Here is a 25,378-nt window from a genome sequence, read left to right on the forward strand (position 1 = left end):
CAGCCATTCTTAAATTGTCTTTTCCATAATATGGGTAGAACAGCGGAGGGTGTTCTTGTTCTAATGCAGGGCAGTGGACTAATAAAGTTTTGAGCTTTGATCACCAGTACAGTTAAGGTGACGGTCTAGTGTTTCTTGACCGGGCACCGGAAGTGAACTTTTTCTGATATACTGTTTTGCTATCGAGTGCACCATTTTCAGTTAATATACTGGTACCAGATTGACTTTTCCTTAACATCACTGCTTATTTTTTGAAATCTAAAAATTATTGCAGAGTTACAGACTAACTGTTTGTTGCGCCCGCCCAGCATATGACGACCCCGACCACGTGACACCCGGAAGGGCACGTGACCGGGATTTCCGACAAAATGCTGGGGCGTTCGCATTACGAGTAATATCCGGACTACAGTGGCCCAAAATCTAGGTTGCTGGCAGGGAGTCGTTGTGTCTTAAGTAAGTGCTCGCGTTGTAGCAAGACGGAAGGGTATTTCGATGGGACTTGGTAGCATGGTTACACTGATACCGGCCATCTGGTTTGCTTTTTTCCAGAGGGAGCACAACGTGAAGAAATTGCCACACTGATAGTCCATGTGGCACGCTTGATTTGTGAGCTACGTAAGTGGTTGTATGTTTGACTTAAGGCTATATCTGTGATTTGTCTGTGACTGTAGATCATCTGACCCTTTGATTAGGGTACTTGATCCTTTTTTAACGGGGTATTGCATTGGTTTTAATCTTAAGATACGACTCCTTGATAGATACAGGGGCGAATTGCTACTACCAATCCAGGAGCTACGTTTCGGTCTTTACAAGACCTTTAATATAACAAGGCCCATCTGTAGATAGCGGCTGAAATACAGTCAATTTCAGGGTGGGCACGATGGAAGAAGGAGACCTAGAAGGGCTTGGCATTCCTCAGATTCATAAGGTTCTGACACCTCTGGTCGATAAGACTGTTTGTTATGTACATGATGTTTATGTGTGTTTCTGTGTTGATTCACAGATAGTCTCCAGGCGAATTCCAGGAGTACTTGCTGCGGGTAAAACCGTGAGTCAAATAAGAAAAGATTTGTATCCTTGTTTTCACATTTGTGTCCCCAAGGGGTGGACATGCCTTAGCATGCGTGGACCCCTGGGAGACTTTTTTCTTCTTTTATATACTGGTCCTGAAGAAAGCTGAGCATAACACGCATTAAACAGCAGAAACATGTTGACCATCTACACCAGGACACTGGGGTTCTAATACAAACCACCAAGTGGCCTCACTGTTTTTAATGTGAGCAACTGGTCCAGTTTTTTTGGGTCCAGCTGTGATCTTTTAACATTCACTCACATCACTAAACGCCCACTATACTAAAAATACATTTTCAAATAAAACCTGCTCCGCTGCAATTGCAGGCGTCGCAGCAAACAGGGGGGCATTCGGTCCCTCCTGTGGGAACCCCATGATGAAGCATGTCACCACTAGGGTGAGTGAGGGTTCTTTTAAGAAATGAGTTTTTTCTTTCCTTCTTTTTCAGTCTGTTGACCTTATACGTAAGCATATTTTTTCTATATTGTGTTTTCCATTAGGTAGGGACATTGTCACTTGTGAATTCACAGTAATAGGCATTCTTTTGTTGTTGTAATTTGATAAAGAGGGGTTGAAGAGTGGCCTCTTAAACCCTTACTCTCCCGTTGATTGCATATACGATTTATTTCTTGCCATATATATATATATATATTCACTGAAAAAAGCATAGGGTTCAGGCCTTATATAGTTAGGAATTAGCATTTAAAAAACCTTGCAAATTCACTGAAAAAAACATAGGTTTCAGGCCTTATATAGTTAGGAATTAGCTTTTAAAAAACCTTTGAAATTCACTCAAAAAACTATAAGTTTAAGGGGTGTTATAGTTAGCTGGACATTTCACTCATACAAAACCATTGAAATTACTCCTATATAGTTAGTTGTACTAACTATATTTTGCGCACCCGCAATCTACTGCTGATGATGTCAAATACTAGATCATTTATGACATGGTCAGTGACATCACTGATGACAACTCAAATGACATCACTTTTGACATCACTGATGACATCATTGATGACATCATCCAGTGAATGTGGTTTGCTTCGTTATTTAAATATGCATTATATATATAGCAATTTGCATTGAAGATTGAGTGGATATATATAAATAAATATTTGGATGGAGGATTTAGTAGCAGTGTAATTGACTGTTTACTTGACCAATTTATAATGTCTCACTAAATATAGTGGATAGTGACTAAACTGTTTGAATATCTGTATTACTTTGTCAGTTGTTGTGTAAACTGATTCTACAGTTGGTTACTAGCTATGTGAAAGTCTATATTAGTTATTGATTAGTTAACTGAGTATTTGTATGGGAGTGTGAAAGTGTGTATGGTTCGTGGGGTGTATGTGACTGTCCAAAGATGTGTGAAGAATTGATTCAGTAGATATATGAAGTTAAAACTACATGTTCTAACAGTTTGGGTGAGTGAATCTCTTTATGGGTGTGGTGATGAGCAAATATATTTCTCAATGGTACACTTCCAACAAACTAGAAAAATAAAAGGCAGTGTATGTGTCAGTTGTTGTATATAAATAAGTATACATAAGACTCAATGATTGTGTGAGTGACTGTATGGATAACTGTATACTTGTAATAATGATTTTATAATTCTCTAAGTATGACTTACTATCTAAATGAATAGATGAAGTGGTGTTTGTATAAGTGTTTTGCTTAGTAAATATGTAAGTATGATCCATTGTTTGCATAAGTGAGTAGGATGACTTCATATGTGAATAGGATGAGTGCTGTTGTTTAATGTCGATATAGGTGTATAAGTATTTTTGATAGTGTTCTATTGTTCATTGACAGCATGTATGAGTGAATCCACAGGTAAGTGATTAGATGTGTGTATACATCTATGAATCACTGAGTGGATTTTTAGATAATTGTATTGCTGTGACAATGGATTCAAATTAAGTATGGGCGAATTTTGCGGATTCGCAATCCGTGAAATTGCGTATTTACGGATTCGCAATCCGTACAATCCGCGAACTCTCGCGAATTTTGCAGATTTTTTATTTTTGCGTGTTCGCGGGGCGCTTTGCGTGTTTGCGTTTTTTTGTTGCCTGGTTAATCACTGCCACCTCTCGTTTTTTAATGCCCTTCTACCCTCTGTACCACTTGTTTTTGTGCTTTTCTGCCCTCTGCCCCACTCTTGTTTGTGCCCTTTTGCCCTCTGCCCCACTGGTTTCTGTGCCCTTCTGCCCTCTGCCTAACTCATGCCCTCTGTCCCACTTTGTGCCCTTCTGCCCTCAGCCATAAGTCAGCTTCAACAGGAAGCACTAATAGATAAAGTAAAGCTGGTGCTCCAGTTGAAGGTCAAATTAAGTTACACAGTCATTAATCACCCCACAGTTTTTATTCAATGTGTACTTTGTTTTGAATGTCTTAGCCACTCGGCAATGGCGCCTGTTACTATGGTTGTTTTGCCTTCTGTCCTATGTTTGTGTTTATCATTTTTACGCTAGCAGTAACATAAAAATGGCGATTTGTAACTAATCCATTGTGTGAACAAGCGCTTCTTGACGAAGGGTTTATGGAGGAATAAACCATTGACTTGCTAACCCTGTTGTCGCCCTATCTTGTATGCTGCCTGAGTGCACGTTTTGGAACGCCGTTTCTTTTGGATAGTGTAAAGGGGAAACAACCTTTACAAAGCAACGTTTACAACGCACTACCATTACAACGAAACTTTTACTACGCAACATCCATTACAACGCATGCCATTACAATGCAACCATTACAACGCATGACACTACAACGCATACCACTACAACGCATGTCATTACAACGCAGTCATTACAACGCATAGCATTACAACGCATAACATTTCCATCCAACACTTACCCTACTGTTGTACCCCCTGGAGTTAGAATAGTAATTTTTACCCCTACACTATCCAACACTTACCCTACTGTTGCACCCCCTGGAGTTAGAATAGTAATTTTAACCCCTACTCCATCCAATACTTACCCTACTGTTGCACCCCCTGGAGTTAGAATAGTAATTTTTACCCCTACACAATCCAATACTTACCAAACATGCAATGTAATGTTATGCGTTGTAATGGTATGCGTTGTAAAGGTAGTATGCGTTGTAATGGAATGCGTTGTAAATGTAGTTTTTACAAATTCGTTGTAATGGCATGCGTTGTAATGGAATGCGTTGTAATGGATGTTGGGTTGTAAAAAATGTGTTGTAAAGGTATGCGTTGTAAAAGTAACGTCATACATCCATTGTCACCGACTGCTCCGCTGGTATCGAGCCAACCCTACAAAGGTGAGGGATTTCCAGCAGGAGCTTGTTTCTTTGTATATATATATATATATATACCAACCAAAAGCTGCTCGCAAGGAGGAAATGCCGCAGGTACAAAACAAACCAAAAAAAATCAAGCAGCCAGGGGCCGTAGGAACAAATTGAACAGGAAGGAAACCCCAAGTTAAAAGAAAAATCCATTATTAACCTCACGAATATCACCCTGTCATCTAAAGACGAAATGATCCTAGGCTTAGGATTATCTTACTGTCCGCCATCTGACTTTAATTACATGGATGCAAGGATGGACTCATACCACTTTGTACGAAAGTTGAAACTGAACAAATTCTTTCTCCTCCAACCAAAGAGAAAAAAACAGATAGGGGCACAGACCAGTCCCTCCATGTTGGAAGCTGGGGATCATTTTGTTTTTGATGAAATTTGGGATTTACAACAGGAAGGAGAAACATATATGAATTTGCCCCTAGTGACATCAAGGAAGGGAGACAACTTGCACACTGACCTGGGCAGAGTGGGGAGCGCCGCAGCACGCCGCAGGACATCGCAGGACGCCCGAGCCCGACAGCCCGAGCCCCTCCTTGGCTCCGCTGTTGGTCCCGCCAGTTTCCAGGCGATTGGACTACATCCCCCACAGGCCCTCAGGCCCTGCACCAGGAAGTCGCGCACGCCCTGTCCCACCCGCGGAGGTGCTCTAAGGTCAGCGAGAGCCCCGGGGGAGCGGGGACAACTTGCACACTGACCTGGGCAGAGTGGGGAGCGCCGCAGCACGCCGCAGGACATCGCAGGCCGCCCGAGCCCCTCCTTGGCTCCGCTGTTGGTCCCGCCAGTTTCCCGGCGATTGGACTACATCCCCCACAGGCCCTCAGGCCCCGCACCAGGAAGTCGCGCACGCCCTGTCCCGCCCCCAGAGGTGCTCTAAGGTCAGCAAGAGCCCCGGGGGAGCGGGGACAACTTGCACACTGACCTGGGCAGAGTGGGGAGCGCCGCAGCACGCCGCAGGACATAGCAGGACGCCCGAGCCCCTCCTTGCCTCCGCTGTTGGTCCCGCCAGTTTCCCGGCGATTTGACTACATCCCCCACAGGCCCTCAGGCCCCGCACCAGGAAGTCGCGCACGCCCTGTCCCGCCCCCAGAGGTGCTCTAAGGTCAGCGAGAGCCCCAGCGTCGCGGGACGCGCGCGCGGGTGGCACCGGGCTAAGCCCGGGACAAGGGCGGGCCGTCTGTGGCCGTCCGGAGCAGGAAGAGGCAGGGCAGGGCCCCATCTCTGACATCTGCAGCTATAAATGGGTAAGAGAAAGAAAACACTGACCATGGAGGAGGGTGAGAAAAATGCGAAAGTACCAAGACACTCTAACTCTATACTGACTTACCTCTCTTCTGCTGTGGGGGCCTTAACCAAGGAGATTGCTAACGCTGAGCATGAACTGGGCTTGTCATCTTCCTCCCCCCCTAACATTGTACCGTCCCAACCCCTGGAGGTCGATGTTGTAGGCTCAACTAACTTACCCACATTACCCTTGGAACCTGTTGTGACTATAGCAAATCCCCCTTTCCCGGCCAAATGAGCAAGGATATCGCCCCTGCCCTGCTTATGAACCCCACAAGACTGAACCCCCAGACGGGACCTCATCCAGCTAGGCGGAAGAAGGGGAATAGCGTCAACACAACGTCTAGTGAACAAGCGGACCTCTTAGGTGATAAACTTGAGGAACTCTTTGTGGCCAGGATTGAACCTCTACTTGTAGGAATTGCAAAAGACATTGTGGACACCTTAAATACCTGTCTGGAAGGCCTTTTAAAAAAAATGCTCCCTCATAGATAGACTTGTTAACTCCTTACCCCCCAACACTGCTCCACTTAGTAAGGGCCTGATTGGGGATGGTGCAGTGAGTCTGGAGTTACCGGGCAACACGATAACCACACATCCGCCAAATAGGGTGATGAATGAGGGTGTTAGTTCTCAGGTATTTAAACCTGCCTCCCCCCTGCTCAATGGCCTGTGTTTCTATCATGGCGGACCAGATAACTTCCCTGCCTCAGACGAGCTCATCTGCCCAAAGGAAGGCTACCCTAAGCACATACAAACTCAATCTACCTCCAGAGTCGTCCCCTTTGGTAGCAGTGTTTATTGGGGTCCCACCACTTATGGAAGGGGAAAGGGAATCCACCCGGGACCTTATGGCTAAGGCAAACAGATGGTGCTCAGAGAAATGTTGCGGGGAACACATTGCAGACATGATTATCCATGCAAGGAGGGTGGGTTGGATCGGTAAACAACCGAAAACCACGAAAGGGGATTGTGTTGTAGTGAATTTTTGTAGGGCGGACCTCGTTAATAGGCTGTTTTGGGACAGCTCGGTGATCTCTGGTAGGGACCACCTGAGACCTGTTCCCCTGGGTTTTTTCTATCAACCGCCAACCCGCACCAAACACATAACCAACTACCAAGCAAGATGGCAGGGCTTGAGGATATCATCAGGGAGGAGCAAGGCCAAAGATACTATAAAAACACAATTCGTTATGGAACATAGTGCCCCGCTGATACCTCACCCCCAGGCTCCACAGGATCTAGTTGAGGGTAGTGGGTTGGTTACGAGCAATAATTTTTCCCCCTTGTCTGGCTTGGACGACACAGATTGACTACCAAACACAGCAACTACACCGATAGAGGGGAGTAGTAAGTCATATGGGGTTGCAGCATGTAAAATCCTCAGTTGGAATGTGGCAGGAATTAGATCTAAAATCGGCGACAATGACTGGGTTAGATTTGTCTCTGAACACAAAGTTATTGCCCTACAGGAAACCTGGGATACCCCATCCCGCTTTTGGGTGGATGGATTTGTAGGTTTCGCTGTAGCCGCAACCCCCAGTAATGCAGGCAGAGCTAGGGGTGGCCTTTTGACTCTATTTTCACTTGACCTTAAAGGGCCTTTAAGGCAGATTGAATACGATTCTCCTAACTTTTTAATCGTCGAAAGGGAAATTAGCCCCTCTAAGAGTACCTTGTTTATAAATTTTTACAATTCAGGAAATAGGGATTGTTGTGGTAATAACATTGCTGCCCTAGATTCCTTCTTAAATTCAGTCAGCCATAATACTCATAAAAATTATGAATATGTGCTCATGGGCGATTTTAATATCCCTCCTTGTGAACTTAGGTGTGGCTTAACTGACCCTAGGGGGACCACGGGACTGGAGGGATCCCACTTTGAACATTCCAAATCAGGTGAAGAGTTGGAAGGACTCTTGGCCAACTTTAACCTCTCAGAACCCACGAATACGGAAGGGGAGTTTAGAACACCTACCTTTAAGGGGTCAGTCCCAGGTACAATAATTGATTATATATTTGTGACTCCAGCTATTCTTAACAGGGCCATTTCTTACTGCACAGTCCCCTCTCTTCTTAGTGACCACAATCCAGTTTTCCTGGAGGTCGCGTGGGGGGACTTCATGGGCCCGACGCCGGGGCAAGTCATTAAAGGGCCTGCTCTACGCACAATAGACCAGGGAAGAAGGCTCAAGTGGGCAAATGTGGTCCCTAACAATTTTTATGCTGATATTGGCCCGGAAATCGAGGATCAGGTCATGATCTGCCAGAACCCAGTCTCTCAAGACCATGAGATAATGGACGCCTTCCAAACCATTTGTAGTAAAATTTCTACTAACCTCACGGTTAAACTGAGGAAGGGGGAAAATAAACATTGCCGATGGTTTGATGCCTCATGTTCAAAAGCTCTTAAATCTCTAAAAATGGCGCTCAAAGCTAACCCAAGGGTAAGGTCAGACATCTAACTTAGATACGGACTGTGTCATCCCGGATGACAAGTGGTTGGCACATTTTAGATCAGTTTATGGAGATGATGGCACGACTGCTCAGCCGTTTAACACGACTGTCCCTGAGGTCATCCCCGTGTGCTTTAACAGGGTAGAGGTCGAGAAAGCTATCCTGGCCACCACTAGGAACAAAGCCCCTGGGCCAGACGGGGTGCCGGCTGATTTTTATATTTATTCTCCTGAGTTATGGGCGGGCATCCTAGCTAATGTATTTACAGCTGCAAACAGCAACCCTCTCCCAACCACTTGGGTAACCTCCACAATTGTTCCCATATTCAAGAAGGGGCACCGGGACGACCCAGGGTGTTACAGGCCCATATCCCTTTTGGACTCTGCAATCAAGATCCTAGGCAGAGTCCTCTTGGCCAGGCTAAGGGATAGTCTGGAGAGCTGTGGGGGTTTGGCCGATATTCAATACGGTTTCAGAGAGAAGAGAGGCATGATTGAGCAGTGCTCCAATTTACACCTGCTTATCTCAAAGTACACGGTGGCCAATGAGGGGTCTCTGTACCTAGCGTTCATGGACCACTCCTCGGCTTTCGACCTGGTGAACAGGTCCAAACTGTGGGACACCCTCCTGAAGATTGGGATTGATGAGGCTTTGGTAAGGTTTATGGCTTCTCTTCACCAAGAGCTTTTTGCAGTTGTGCGGGTCACAAAAGAAGGTAGATGCACGTCCAGTTTTAATTCCATGCGTGGGGTCAGGCAGGGCTGCATACTGGCCACCCTGCTTTTTACAATCTATATCAATGGTCTAGGTCTCCATCTAGATGGAGTGGTTGGAGATGTTCCGTGTGTAGGAGAAGCTAAGATCCCTGCTCTCCTATACGCGGACGACGCGGTGCTGATAGCTCACACTGGTGTATGCCTCCAACAGCTCCTGGACGCATTTGGTTCCTTCATGGACCAACTAGACTTGAAGGTCAATTCAATCAAGTCACACACTATGGTTGTTGGTCCCCAGAGGAAAAGGGCCTTGGCAAAAACCTTTATATGTAAGGGTGAAGTTGTTTCTAGTGTTTCTGTCTTTCCCTACCTGGGGGTGCTTTTTGACAATAAGGGTACCTGGGGCCCGCAGGTAAGGGCCAAAAGCCTAGCGGTGATCAGGACATCATCGGCCGTTTTGGGCTTTGCTAAAAGGTTGGGTCATAGACCGATGGAAGCCCTCCTAAAGGTCTACAATAGCAAATGTTTTTCGGTGGCATTGTATGGCGCACCGTTATGGGGGTACGTTTGTCTGGATCCTATCCAAAAGGCGGAAAACAGATTTTTACGCTCCCTCTTGTCCGTACCCCAGTCGACACCAACTTTTTCCATACATGCAGAAGTGGGACTGGATTATGTTTATGACAGGTTAAATTTGGCGCCCCTAATTTTTTGTCTTAAGACATGGTTAAATACAGATTTGACTCTTAACCATTTGATAATGAAGGAAGTTATGTCTTTGGATTATAGCAGTAAAATACCGTGGATGGCCTACCTGAAGAAGTCCTTTAAGGATTTGGGCCGCCCGGAACTTTTTACAGACCCCTCTGGCATTACTATACAAGATGTAGATATCATTAAAAAACAATTTATGTCAAGGGCTAGAATGTGTCGAGAGGAAAGGGAACTGCAAAAGCCGGCAGTAAGACGACACTATTCGTTAGTAAACTCCATGGCATTAGAACCCTATTTATGTTTTGTCACCAAGCCTTTCCATAGGTTCCTTTTAACCAAATTTAGATTTAACCTCATACATTTTTATTTGGGAAATTTTAACACATGGATGAAACCAGAGTCAGCACCGCCTTGTACTTGTGATAATTTTTCTGTACAAGACACCGTGCACTTTGTTATGTTTTGTGATTTTTTTTCTGATGAGAGGAGAAAATATTTGTTACCTGTTTTAAGGGAAGGAGGATTCTCCCAGGTGAGACCAGCCATGTTTTATCTTCAATCATTGTGTAACACTCGCATCACATTCTGTATGGCAAACTTTTTAGTGGCGGCAGCTAGATCGAGAACACGCAAGACGTTATAAGATTTCCCTGTATGAATTGTTTTTATACTCCTTTTAAATTCTGTTTTAGTTGATACACTTCGCCATATGAATTCGATTTACATGAAATTGTTTAATTTGTGTTTTACTTGTACATAAATGTTTTTATGCTCTTTGTATGATTTTTAACTAAATCGAATAAAGACTCTTTGACTGACTGACTGACTGACATCAAGGGAGGACCAAGCTATGAGCAATACCCCTTTTAAACCCAAGTCAACTTTCCTGCCAACCTTAATACATGACACTTTGGATGTGTACCATGAATTAGTTACCAAGGAGCTCAAGCAGCTATACATAACCACTAACAAGAAACGCAAGGTTGCCAACAAAAAGAACCAATGTTATCAGAACCTAATTAAAAAACTGGAATCAGACAAAAATGTGATCGTCCGCCAAGCTGATAAAGGCGGGAACATTGTTTTATGGCCACGAGAGATGTATGTTGCTGAAGCAGAAAGTCAACTGTTGGATGCTTTGTGTTATAGGAAAAGCAATTTGACAGCTTTAAAAGCCTCTTGGCAAGAACAAAACTCAAAACTAATGGCATGGAGAAGCGCTAAATTGTTATCTAATGATGAGTATAATTTCATGAAAAAAGATCACCCGGTAATACCAACTTTCTATTTAATACCGAAGATACATAAAGACATTAATGTACCACCTGGACGCCCGATAATATCGGCTATGAATAGCTCAACTGAGAACATCTCACGGTATATAGACTTCTTTCTCCAGGAATGGGTGAAATGCTTAAAATCATATGTACAGGACACCTCTGATTTTATCAGAAAACTGAGTAATGTTGTTTGGAGCACAGACTGTTTACTAATATCACTCTATGTAGCTTTGTTATATACGTCAATCAAACACTCTGATGGCATGAAGGCTGTAGAATTTTATTTAAATAAGAGGCTTATGAACTTCTCTGCACACAACAGGATGTTGTTGTCAATGATCCAAATTTGCCTTGAACAAAATTATTTCCTGTTTAATAACCAAATGTACCAGCAGGTTAGGGGGGTTGCCATGGGGGTCAGCTTCTCCCCAAGTCTGGCATGTCTTTACATGGGACTTTGGGAGGAGCAGGTCCTTCCTTGGTGGTACCCTCAGGACAGTGATGCAGGATCATGTACCCATTTATCTAAGGTACATTGACAACCTATTTATGGTATGGTGAGCGTCACTGACAGAAGCCCATGATTTTGTGGAGGAATTAAACAAAAATAGCCTAAACTTAAAATTCACTTCACACATAGACACTGTGTCGGTGGTGTTTCTGGACACTGAAGTCTACATAACAGATACTGGTATAGCCACTAAGATGCATAGAAAACCCACGGCCGGGAACACCATATTGCATGCCTCCAGCCAGCATCCTCACCACCTGATCAGCAATATTCCCCTTGGGGAAATGCTGCGGATCAGGCGGATAAGCAGCACAGATATAGATTGCCAGAAAGCCCAGGAGGAAAGTAAGGCATGTTTTTTGTCCCGAGGCTACTCTGCCAAAACCATCCAGCGGGCAATTAACAGATCAGTATCCATTACGAGGGAAGAAGCATTAGCTGTTAAGGTTAAACCCAGTGTGCTGTTAACAAAAGACACAACAATTAGGCCCAGAGTTATTACCACGTACAGCAAACAACACAAGGAAATCCGGCGGATTTTCTACAAAAATTGGAATTTAATAACAGGGGATCCTGTTATTGGTAAATACATTACAAGTAAACCCAATATGACATTTAGAAAATCCACATCCATGGCAGACAAATTAGTAAGCAACTTCCTTGAGAAGCCGGTTTCTGATACATGCGGAGGTTTTAAGAGGTGTACTGTCTGCAAAGCATGCAAGAATGGGTGTAACAAAACCCAATATATGGTGCCATTCAAAAACAAGCCTGTACTAATCAAAAAACGCATTTCATGTTGGACTGACTTTGCAGTCTATGTGCTGCAGTGCCCATGTGATCTCCGGTATGTGGGTAGTACCCGCCTACCAGTACACAAACGGGTATTGCAGCACATAAGGACCATCGTGGGGAAAGATCAGTCATACCCGGTGGCCCGTCATTTTGAGAGTCTGCATAACATTGACCCTTCAGTTTTACAGTATTATGCGATCGATTGTGTCATGCCACTTAAGAGAGGGGGAGATAGAGATGCAAAGCTCCGATTACTGGAAACCAGGTATATAATAGAACTGGACAGCAAGGCCCCACGGGGTCTGAATGCAAGTGAAGATCTATACACATGTCTTTAGTTCTGAAGTTATAAGATACCTGAACAACATGACTCATACACTTTGCACTCTATACCAGACATATCTCTGGCAATTTAAGCATTACACATATACTTATGTCTTAAACAATGCGAACATGTTGGGGTTAGAATTTTTACATCTAAGGTGGTGTGAGGACTAACAAAAATGATTATCAACCTCCTTACACACCCTTCCATGATTTTATAAATTGAATTTTTAGATCTATTATACAGAGAATTGCACTTTTTTGCACTTATGGTAGGGGTTCACGATGAGAACTGTTAGTATACAATTGGAGCCCATATGAATTGTTTTAGACAAGAATCCTAATACATACCCTATTTTTCTCTTTTTAAAAGAAATGGTGTCTATTAATTGGAAATTATCATGTGTCTAGAACTGTTTTTAAAAATAATATTTATGAAGGTTTTAACAGAAACTTTATTTATATTGCTGAAATTTGCACGTTACATCTGCTGCTAGGTTGCAATTTTATATTAGAGGATTTTTTACTAAATACAGACATTTGGTCTTTTATTGTAAATAACGAATATATAATGAAATGAATGATAGGATTTTTGTATATATAATTTCCTCCAGTTTTTTTATACAGTATAACAGTGTATATAAAATGGCAATTCATTATTGCATATCTTTGCACGGCATATATGTTGCACAGTTTTAGATAGTCATGTCATTTGGAAATATGGCACAGCGCCATTTATTTAATACAAACAGACACCGGTTAAAAAGTTGAACATCAAAGGGTTAACAAGGGTAGGCCATGAACTTCTAGCGCCACCCCCTTTTTGAGCTCCATAAGTATCCTCATCACTGTCAAGCAATGTATCATGTGATCAAGCCTCTGGCTAGAGGCGAAACGCGTCATGCGGGCTTGCTGGGTGTTATTCGATTTAACGAAATAAAAAACTGATTTGCACCAAAAATTGGGTCTGAATTGTTCGTTTGTCAAACAGTCCAAGCGGATTGACTGTGATGCAGTAGCGTTGAATGAAGTGAATGAAAATATATATATATATATATATATATATTCACTGAAAAAACCATAGGTTATAGACCATATATAGTTAGGAATTTGCATTTACAAAACCTTGAAAATTCACTGAAAAAACCATAGGTTAGAGACCATATATAGTTAGCTGGACATTTTATTGACATAAAACCAATGAAATTCCATATATAGTTAGTTGCACTAACTATATATCGCGCACCCGCAATCCACTGCTGATGATGTCACATATTACATCATTCATGACATGGTCAGTGACATCACTGATGACATCACTGATGACATCTCAAATGACATCACTGATGACATCACTGATGACATCTCAAATGACATCACTGATGACATCATCTAGTGTCTGTGTGTTTTTGTAAAGTTTAAATATGTTTTACATATTGAAGAATGAGTGGATGTATGGAAGACTGAGTGTGTGTGTGGCTGGCTGGGAGGTGTGTGACTCTGTGCATATCAATGTGTACTTGTATCAGTGATTGTATAAGAGAGTAAGTATGTGTTAGTATATGTGTGAAAAGTATGGTGTTCTGTGTTTAACTGTATAGATGAGGAAATCGAAGTGTGATTGATTCTTCACAGGACTGACTAGGTGTATGAGTGCATATGATAGTGTTGTAATAATGAGTGACTGTATGTATGAGTGATTGTATGGGTGAATGAGTGAATGTGTGTGTAGACGTAGGAATCAGTGAGTGCGTATGTAGTAACTGGTATTGGTGTGTCATGATGTCATCAGTGATGTCATTTGAGATGTCATCAGTGATGTCATTTGAGATGTCATCAGTGATGTCATCAGTGATGTCACTGAAGTATGGTGTTCTGAGTTTAACTGTATAGATGGGGAAATGGAAGTGTGATTGATTCTTTACAGGACTGACTAGGTGTGTGAGTAACTCCATGGATGAGTGGCAGTGTGTGAGTGTCTGCATAGGTGTATGAGTGCATATGATAGTGTTGTAATAATGAGTGACTGTATGTATGAGTGATTGTATGGGTGAATGAGTGAATGTGTGTGTAGACGTAGGAATCAGTGAGTGCGTATGTAGTAACTGGTATTGGTGTGTCATGATGTCATCAGCGATGTCATTTGAGATGTCATCAGTGATGTCATCAGTGATGTCATTTGAGATGTCATCAGTGATGTCATCAGTGATGTCACTGACCATGTCATGAATTATGTAATATGTGACATCATCAGCAGTGAATTGCGGGTGCGCGATATATAGTTAGTGCAACTAACTATATATGGAATTTCATTGGTTTTATGTCAATAAAATGTCCAGCTAACTATATATGGTCTCTAACCTATGGTTTTTTCAGTGAATTTTCAAGGTTTTGTAAATGCAAATTCCTAACTATATATGGTCTATAACCTATGGTTTTTTCAGTGAATTTCATTGGTTTTTTAAAAGCTAATATCTATAGCTGTAAAATATATTCTTTATTACGTGACGTATCACGTAGCCACGTGAGACGCCTCATGACGCGTCGCATAACCGTGACGTATCGGCTCTGCAGCGCAAACAAAACCCGTAACGTAAGCGTGCCGGAGCACGCTTACAGATATATACATTTTTTTTAACCTTAATTAGACAAAATCCACACGTGCACATATCTTGAGGCCTTGCAAAGGCACATCAAACAAACAGTCCCTACAATTTTGCCAAGTTTGCTGGAAATCTATTCCCTTAATTTTTTTTTTACTGTTTCTCTTGGTTTTCCCCTTGTTACGCTTAGCGGGACGCTACCCGGTACGCGAACCGGACGCTCCAAAAACACAAGATGGCGGACTCCCGTTACGCTGTCGGTTAGCTGCCCGGTTCGCGTACCGGGAAGCGCCTCTACCGCGAAAAATCGCGGGGGACTTTAATATCCCCCTCATCAATCCTAGGGGGTCAGGAGGGGTTTACCTTGCCCCCTTTCCTTCATTTCCCCCTTCTTTTTTCACCACATCTTGTCTCTCGAACCTACCGAGAGACAAGATGGCGGCCGCTCCGGACTGTTTACAATGTTGACAGCTACGCTGCCGGTTAGCTGCCCGGTTAGCTGCCCGGTGAGCTGCCCGGTTTGCGTACCGGGACGCGCCTCTACGGCGTAAAATCGCAAAAAAAAATTTTATTTTTTTTTTGCCCCGCGGGGCACTTTAATATCCCCCTCATCAATCCTAGGGGGTCAGGAGTGGTCTACCTTGCCCCCTTTCCTTCATTTCCCCCTTCGTTTTTCACCACATCTTGTCTCTCGATCGTACCGAGAGACAAGATGGCGGCCGCTCCGGACTGTTTAGAATGTTGACAGACACCGGAGAGCCAATCAGCTTCGCTTCGCGAAGTTCCGTTACGCGTCAGGTACGCGAACCGGGGCGCTAACCGGAGCGCTGTCACAGATATATATATTTTTTTAAACGTTAATTTCTCAAAATCCACTGGAGCACATATATTGAGACATAGCAAAGGCACGTCGGGCAAACCATATCTACAATTTTGCCAAGTTTCATGTAAATCTATTCAGCCGTTCGAGCTAAAAGTGAGTCCAACCGCCCTATGGAAAAATGAATGGGAAAAACGCGTTTTGGGACCCCCCTTTTTTCTCGGCCCCCCCTTGACGAAACCCCCCAAATTTTCAGGGGCTGCTCAGAAACAAAATGTGCCATTTTCCTGAATATTTCAGCCAATTCCGTCAACAAACGCCAAAGTTATTAGACATAGAATTTTCAGAAATCCCATAGAGAAAAAATCCTAACTATATATACCCACTGGCTATCGCCAGTAGGTAATATACATATATAAACATATATAATCTGCATATCTATATAAATATAAATGCATGCATACATATACATATATGCATACATATGCATGTTATTTACATGAAAGTTTTAAAAACACTAATAAAAGCAAAGCTAAAAAGCCACCTCATTACAAACAGAATGGCTTTAACTTAAACGAGGGCGAGATCTATTGCATTTTCAATGCTTGTTTACTTTGGTTCTATCAAGAAGGCATTCAGATGTGTCACACATTTGCCATACATTCTGAATGTTAGCACTCTAGTTGCTCATTAGATCACTGTAGTAAAGCTAGTGCTCACCAGGGAAGTCTGCTGCTAATCATGGTTTGCAGCCATTTTCCCGCATTTTTTATCCCGCAGACTTTCAGTCCGCATACCATTATCCCGCAAGGTCATTGACCTCGCATACCATTATCCCGCATTTTTTCAAAACGCATGTGCATTTATCGCGCATGCCTTTACAAAGAATTACGTTTTAAAGGCATGTATGGTAAATGCATTTGCGTTGTGAAAACCACGATGACGAGAGAGGTAAGTGGGTTTGTGTTAATTTTTTCATGGGTTAGTGATTGTGTAGTGTAGTGTAGTGTTGTGTAGTGTAGTGTTGTGTTAGTGTAGTGTAGAGTTGTGGTGGTTGTTTAGTGTAGGGTCATGCTGGGGGTAGTGTTTTAGGGTTTAGGGTTGTGTTGTAGTGTTTGCGTAGTGTAGGGTCATGCTGGGGGTAGTGTTTTAGGGTTTAGGGTAGTGTTGTAGTGTTTGCGTAGTGTAGGGTCATGCTGGGGGTAGTGTTTTAGGGTTTAGGGTTGTGTTGTAGTGTTTGCGTAGTGTAGGGTCATGCTGGGGCTAGTGTTTTAGGGTTTAGGGTAGTGTTGTAGTGTTTGCGTAGTGTAGGGTCATGCTGGGCGTAGTGTTTTAGGGTTTAGGATAGTGTTGTAGTGTTTGCGTAGTGTAGGGTCATGCTGGGGGTAGTGTTTTAGGGTTTTGGGTAGTGTTGTAGTGTTTGCGTAGTGTAGGGTCATGCTGGGGTGTAGTATTTTAGGGTTTAGGGTAGTTTGCGTAGTGTAGGGTCATGCTGGGGGTAGTGTTTTAGGGTTTTGGGTAGTGTTGTAGTGTTTGCGTAGTGTAGGGTCATGCTGGGGTGTAGTGTTTTAGGGTTTTGGGTAGTGTTGTAGTGTTTGCGTAGTGTAGGGTCATGCTGGGGGTAGTGTTTTAGGGTTTTGGGTAGTGTTGTAGTGTTTGCGTAGTGTAGGGTCATGCTGGGGGTAGTGTTGTAGGGTTTTGGGTAGTGTTGTAGTGTTTGCGTAGTGTAGGGTCATGCTGGGGGGTAGTGTTTAAGGGTTTTGGGTAGTGTTGTAGTGTTTGCGTAGTGTAGGGTCATGCTGGGGGTAGTGTTTTAGGGTTTTGGGTAGTGTTGTAGTGTTTGCGTAGTGTAGGGTCATGCTGGGGGTAGTGTTTTAGGGTTTTGGGTAGTGTTGTAGTGTTTGCGTAGTGTAGGGTCATGCTGGGGGTAGTGTTTTAGGGTTTAGGGTAGTGTTGTAGTGTTTGCGTAGTGTAGGGTCATGCTGGGGGTAGTGTTTTAGGGTTTAGGGTAGTGTTGTAGTGTTTGCGTAGTGTAGGGTCATGCTGGGGGTAGTGTTTTAGGGTTTAGGGTAGTCTTGTAGTGTTTGCGTAGTGTAGGGTCATGCTGGGGGTAGTGTTTTAGGGTTTAGGGTAGTGTTGTAGTGTTTGCGTAGTGTAGGGTCATGCTGGGGTGTAGTGTTTTAGGGTTTTGGGTAGTATTGTAGTGTTTGCGTAGTGTAGGGTCATGCTGGGGGTAGTGTTTTAGGGTTTAGGGTAGTGTTGTAGTGTTTGCGTAGTGTAGGGTCATGCTGGGGTGTAGTGTTTTAGGGTTTTGGGTAGTGTTGTAGTGTTTGCGTAGTGTAGGGTCATGCTGGGGGTAGTGTTTTAGGGTTTAGGGTAGTGTTGTAGTGTTTGCGTAGTGTAGGGTCATGCTGGGGGTAGTGTTTTAGGGTTTAGGGTTGTGTTGTAGTGTTTGCGTAGTGTAGGGTCATGCTGGGGGTAGTGTTTTAGGGTTTAGGGTTGTGTTGTAGTGTTTGTGTAGTGTAGAGTCATGCTGGGGGTAGTGTTTTAGGGTTTAGGGTAGTGTTGTAGTGTTTGCGTAGTGTAGGGTCATGCTGGGGTATAGTGTTTTAGGGTTTTGGGTAGTGTTGTAGTGTTTGCGTAGTGTAGGGTCATGCTGGGGGTAGTGTTTTAGGGTTTAGGGTAGTGTTGTAGTGTTTGTGTAGTGTAGGGTCATGCTGGGGGTAGTGTTTTAGGGTTTAGGGTAGTGTTGTACTGTTTGTGTAGTGTAGGGTCATGCTGGGGGTAGTGTTTTAGGGTTTAGGGTAGTTTAGTTGTTTAGTGTATGCTAAAGGCATATTCGTTCTAAAAGTTTTCGTTATTTTAATTTGCGGCCTAATAGTACATGCGGGATTTTTTTTGCGGACTGATGGTATGCGGGATTTCGTCATATATTCGCTAATCATACTTTCTATGGCAAAATGAACCCCCTCATTTTGTTCCTTTTTAAATTAAATGTTTTAAGAGTTACCACTTTATTCCAATCAAGATGGCTTCAGGTGTGCCATACCTTTGTAATAAGTAGGACTGTTAGCACTCTAGTTGTTCTTTAGAACACTCTGGGACATTCTGTCATTGGGCTATAGTTGGGCTACATCTGGCTGATATTTGGGCTACATTTGTTTTTTTTGTCTCTGGTGGCCATCTTTGGGCTACATTGGGCTACATTGGGCTACATTGGGCTACATTTGGGCTCCAACATATATATAGCCCAATGTAGCCCAATATATATTTTTCAAAGTTAATTTTCGTAAAAACCACTGGAGCCTATATCTTGAGACATAGCAAAGGCACATCGGGCTACCAGTCCCTACAATTTTGCCAAGTTTGGTGTAAATCCATTCAGCCGTTCAGGCTAAAAGTGAGGCCAACCGCCCTATGGAAAATTGCATGGGAAAAACACGTTTTGGGACCCCCCTTTTTTCTCGGCCCCCCCTTGACGAAACCCCCCCAAATTTTCAGGGGCTGCTCAGAAACAAAATGTTCCATTTTCCTGAAAATTTCAGCCAATTCTGTCCTCAAACGCCAAAGTTATTCGACATAGAATTTTCAAAAATCCCATAGGAAAAAAATCCTAACTATATATACCTACTGGCTGTCGCCAGTAGGTAATATATATATATATATATATATATATATATATATATATATATATATATATATATATATATATATATATATATATATATATATATATATATATATATATATATATATGTTTCAGCAAGAGCGCAAGCGCTTTGATGAGGGCTCACCACAGCGGCCCGAGCCTCCGGCCTCTGTGTGGCACCCAGTGCAGAGCCTCGATTCCCTCCTAAGTAGAAGAGATAAGTCCGACGCGTTTCGGGGCCTGAACACGCCCCTTAATCATGGACTGATGAAAGAAAATGCCAAGTTCACCTTACAATGTTCAAACACATATTTATTTGATCATGGGCGTCGTCCGCCCTAAGTGGGAGGAGTTAGCAGCGCCAGGACTTCTGGGATTTGTAGTCCTGTAAGGTGAGTAATGCGTTATGCCCTTGAGTAGGTTTGGCATTCCTTCGTGTTTAGCTGTCCTTTGAAACCTTGAGTAGGTGGCGAAGAAAATCTCCAGCTCTGCTATCAATTCAGGGGTCGTTGTGCTGACAGGCGACTGTCGTTTCCTCGCCTCAGCCTCCAGTGGCAGAGAACCCTTGATCCGCCCTCGGAGTGGAGCTCCTCATCCCGGCCATGGCGGGCCGTTAGTAAATGTTTCAGCAAGAGCGCAAGCGCTTTGATGAGGGCTCACCACAGCGGCCCGAGCCTCCGGCCTCTGTGTGGCACCCAGTGCAGAGCCTCGATTCCCTCCTAAGTAGAAGAGATAAGTCCGACGCGTTTCGGGGCCTGAACACGCCCCTTAATCATGGACTGATGAAAGAAAATGCCAAGTTCACCTTACAATGTTCAAACACATATTTATTTGATCATGGGCGTCGTCCGCCCTAAGTGGGAGGAGTTAGCAGCGCCAGGACTTCTGGGATTTGTAGTCCTGTAAGGTGAGTAATGCGTTATGCCCTTGAGTAGGTTTGGCATTCCTTCGTGTTTAGCTGTCCTTTGAAACCTTGAGTAGGTGGCGAAGAAAATCTCCAGCTCTGCTATCAATTCAGGGGTCGTTGTGCTGACAGGCGACTGTCGTTTCCTCGCCTCAGCCTCCAGTGGCAGAGAACCCTTGATCCGCCCTCGGAGTGGAGCTCCTCATCCCGGCCATGGCGGGCCGTTAGTAAATGTTTCAGCAAGAGCGCAAGCGCTTTGATGAGGGCTCACCACAGCGGCCCGAGCCTCCGGCCTCTGTGTGGTACCCAGTGCAGAGCCTCGATTCCCTCCTAAGTAGAAGAGATAAGTCCGACGCGTTTCGGGGCCTGAACACGCCCCTTAATCATGGACTGATGAAAGAAAATGCCAAGTTCACCTTACAATGTTCAAACACATATTTATTTGATCATGGGCGTCGTCCGCCCTAAGTGGGAGGAGTTAGCAGCGCCAGGACTTCTGGGATTTGTAGTCCTGTAAGGTGAGTAATGCGTTATGCCCTTGAGTAGGTTTGGCATTCCTTCGTGTTTAGCTGTCCTTTGAAACCTTGAGTAGGTGGCGAAGAAAATCTCCAGCTCTGCTATCAATTCAGGGGTCGTTGTGCTGACAGGCGACTGTCGTTTCCTCGCCTCAGCCTCCAGTGGCAGAGAACCCTTGATCCGCCCTCGGAGTGGAGCTCCTCATCCCGGCCATGGCGGGCCGTTAGTAAATGTTTCAGCAAGAGCGCAAGCGCTTTGATGAGGGCTCACCACAGCGGCCCGAGCCTCCGGCCTCTGTGTGGCACCCAGTGCAGAGCCTCGATTCCCTCCTAAGTAGAAGAGATAAGTCCGACGCGTTTCGGGGCCTGAACACGCCCCTTAATCATGGACTGATGAAAGAAAATGCCAAGTTCACCTTACAATGTTCAAACACATATTTATTTGATCATGGGCGTCGTCCGCCCTAAGTGGGAGGAGTTAGCAGCGCCAGGACTTCTGGGATTTAACTACCTGGCTCATAGAACTACAAGAACCACAAGTCGGCACCGTAACTCCACCCACTTAGGGCGGACGATGCCCCTCCCAAATTATAAAGTATTTGAGAAGTGTGAGCCACGTCTGGTTGTCTTCCTTCATTGGTCCATGAATAAGGGGCGGGTTTTGGCCCCGAAACGCGTCGGACGTTCCATTTGAAACAAGAAGGCATCCACAAACATCGCTTTGGGGGCCACAGTGAAGCCGGAGGGCTTGGAGTCCGTGGTGAGCCCTGGCCAAAGCGCTTGCGCACCTTGCTCTGACATTTCCTGGCGGCCTGCCTTGGTCGCGGCTAGGAGCTCCGCCACCGCTGCGGAACGAATATCCTTGCAGCGGAGGACTGAGACGGCACACACCGTTGCCGCCTGTCAGCACTGATTCCAGCAATATTTTCAGCGATGGTTGATGTTTTCCTTCGCCTCCTACTTAAGGATAAAATGACTTTGCACTTGTAAGGAAGCACCACCCTACTCAAGGGTTTAATGAACTACCTGGCTCATAGAACTACAAGAACCACAAGTCGGCACCGTAACTCCACCCACTTAGGGCGGACGATGCCCTTCCCAAATTATAAAGTATTTGAGAAGTGTGAGCCAAGTCTGGTTGTCTTCCTTCATTGGTCCATGAATAAGGGGCGGGTTTTGGCCCCGAAACGCGTCGGACGTTCCATTTGAAACAAGAAGGCATCCACAAACATCGCTTTGGGGGCCACAGTGAAGCCGGAGGGCTTGGAGTCCGTGGTGAGCCCTGGCCAAAGCGCTTGCGCACCTTGCTCTGACATTTCCTGGCGGCCTGCCTTGGTCGCGGCTAGGAGCTCCACCACCGCTGCGGAACGAATATCCTTGCAGCGGAGGACTGAGACGGCACACACCGTTGCCGCCTGTCAGCACTGATTCCAGCAATATTTTCAGCGATGGTTGATGTTTTCCTTCGCCTCCTACTTAAGGATAAAATGACTTTGCACTTGTAAGGAAGCACCACCCTACTCAAGGGTTTAATGAACTACCTGGCTCATAGAACTACAAGAACCACAAGTCGGCACCGTAACTCCACCCACTTAGGGCGGACGATGCCCCTCCCAAATTATAAAGTATTTGAGAAGTGTGAGCCAAGTCTGGTTGTCTTCCTTCATTGGTCCATGAATAAGGGGCGGGTTTTGGCCCCGAAACGCGTCGGACGTTCCATTTGAAACAAGAAGGCATCCACAAACATCGCTTTGGGGGCCACAGTGAAGCCGGAGGGCTTGGAGTCCGTGGTGAGCCCTGGCCAAAGCGCTTGCGCACCTTGCTCTGATATATATATATATATATATATATTACCTACTGACGGTCACCAGTAGGTAGTTATAGTTAGGATCTAGTTTCCATAGGAAATCCTCAACATTCTATTTGGAATAACTTTGGCGCCGGTGGACGAATACACGCGAAATTCACCAAGAAAATGGCCAGCTCTGCTCCTTCCCTCAAAGTTTGGGGGTGATTCGTGAGGCGGGGACTGAGATAAAATGGGGGTCCCAAAACGTGTATTCCCCATGCAATTTTCCATAGGACCTTTAGCCAGGGCTTCAGCTCGAACGGCTGAACGGAATTACACCAAATTCGGCAAAAAGGTAGAGTTCGGTTCGCAGATTACGCCTTTTGTTAAATGGTGTAAACCCATTTAGTAGTTCATGAGAAAATCAAAAGTAAAATCATAGATATATCTATAGATGAAGTACCGTACTCTGTACTGTACTCTGTACCTTCCTGAGCACGAGGTGCATGGTCATTGGTTGTCAACTGTCTGTCAACACTCCAAACCAGGAAGTGTTGGCAGCCATCTTGTGCCTCGGTAGAACCGAGTCACAAGAAAACAGTAAAACAAATGTGCAAAAAACGCAAAGGGGGCAGGGTAGAAACACCCTGACCCCCTAGGCCTGCTGAAGGGGTCCCACAAGGACCCCGAAGGCCCCATTTTTTTAATACCGTACTCTGTACTGTACTCTGTACTGTTCTCTGTACTGTACTCTGTACCTTCCCGAGCACGAGCTGCATGGTCATTGGCAGTCAACTGTCTGTCAACACTCCAAACCAGAAAGTGTACTGGAGGCTCCTGGTGGGCTAGTTGGCTCCCAGGGACCCCCAGTATGCAAGGGGAATTAGTTCCACCACTGCAAACGCACCAGGGGGCTGTGTTGCATAGAGGTGTAAAAAGGGGTGTGGCCTCATTACACCTCTCTGCAAGGCAGCCCCCTGGCGCATGCTGGAGGTTCCTGGTGGGCTAGCTGGCCCCCAGGGACCTCAAGTATGCAAGGGGAATTAGTACCCCCTCTGCAAACACACCAGGGGGCTGCGTTGCAGAGAGGTGTAATGACTGAGGTCACACCCCTTTTTACACCTCTCTGCAATGCAGCCCCCTGGCACATACTGGAGGTTCCTGGTGGGCTAGTTGGCCTCCAGGGACCCCCAGTGTGCAAGGGGACTTAATCCCCCAACTTAGAACTCTCTACAGGGCGCGTTTGCACAGTGGTGAAGGTAGGGGGCGGGGCTTGAGGTGATGTGAGTGCAAACATGCCCATGGCGCATTTTAAGTTGGGGAACTAATTCCTCTTCAATCCAGAGGTCCCCTAGAGGGCAACTAGTCCAACAGGTATCTCCAGTAAGCGCCACGGAGCTGTGTTGCAGAGTGTTGTAAAAAGGGGGCGTGCCCTCTGAACACTTCTCTGCAACACAGCTCCCTGGCGCATACTGGGGGTACCTGTTGGGCTAGTTGGCTCACAGGAGACCTCAGGATTGAAGAGGAATTAATTCCCCAACCTAAAATGCGCCACAGGACGTGTTTGCACACATGTTAACTCAGGCCCAGCCCCCTTCCTTCACTATTGAGCAAAATATTCCTGTAAAATCAGCCGAACTACGAATTCCACTTTATTCACCTGTTATCACAAGAGACGCCAGTGCTGCCTCTTTGAGCACACTACTGATCCTGAAAAGTAATCCTAACCATGTTTCACTTGGAAATTTTTCTAAGTGTGAAGTTTTGCAACTTAAAAACATTCCTCTAAAATCAGCCGAACTACGAATTCCGATTTACTCACCTTTTATCTGGAGAGACCTCGGTGCTGTATCTTTCAGCCCACTACTGATCCTGAAAAGTAATTCTAATCGTAGTTACAGTAACTTGAATTTCCTTCCATAGGCTAACATTTTCTGGTTTCACTTGGAAATTCTTCTAAGTGTGGAGTTTTGGAACTTAAAAAAATTCCTCTAAAATCAGCTGAACTACGAATTTCTATTTACTCACCTGTTATCAGGAGAGACCTCAGTGCTGCATCTTTCAGCCCACTACTGATTCTGAAAAGTAATTCTAACCATACTTACAGTAACTTGAATTTCCTTCCATAGGCTAACATTGACTGGTTTCACTTGGAAATGTTTCTAACTGTGGAGTTTTGGAACTTTATAAAAATCCTCCTAAATTAGCTGAACTACGAATTCTGATTTACTCACCTGTTATAAGGAGAAACCTCAATGCTGCATCTTTCAGCTCACTACTATTCCTGAAAAGTAAATTTAACTGTACTTACCAGTAACATGAATTTCCTTCCATAGGATATCATTGCCTGCTATATAAAATTTATATAAATTAAAAAAATATTAAATTAGAAAAATACATATTACAATTTCAATATTTTTCAAAATATTTTTTTTCAATTTATATTAAAAATATGTAATGTAATTTAAAAAATAAAATATCTAAAAATAAATACTACAATGTAGTAAATTAGTATAAAAAAATATAACAATTAATGTATTTAAAAATTTTCATTTACAAAACGTTTGAAATCCACTGAAAAAACCATAGATTTCAGCCACGTTATAGTTAGGAATTAG

The sequence above is a fragment of the Lissotriton helveticus genome, chromosome 1_1 (genome assembly GCF_964261635.1).
Source record: "Lissotriton helveticus chromosome 1_1, aLisHel1.1, whole genome shotgun sequence".
Taxonomy (NCBI): Eukaryota; Metazoa; Chordata; class Amphibia; order Caudata; family Salamandridae; genus Lissotriton; species Lissotriton helveticus.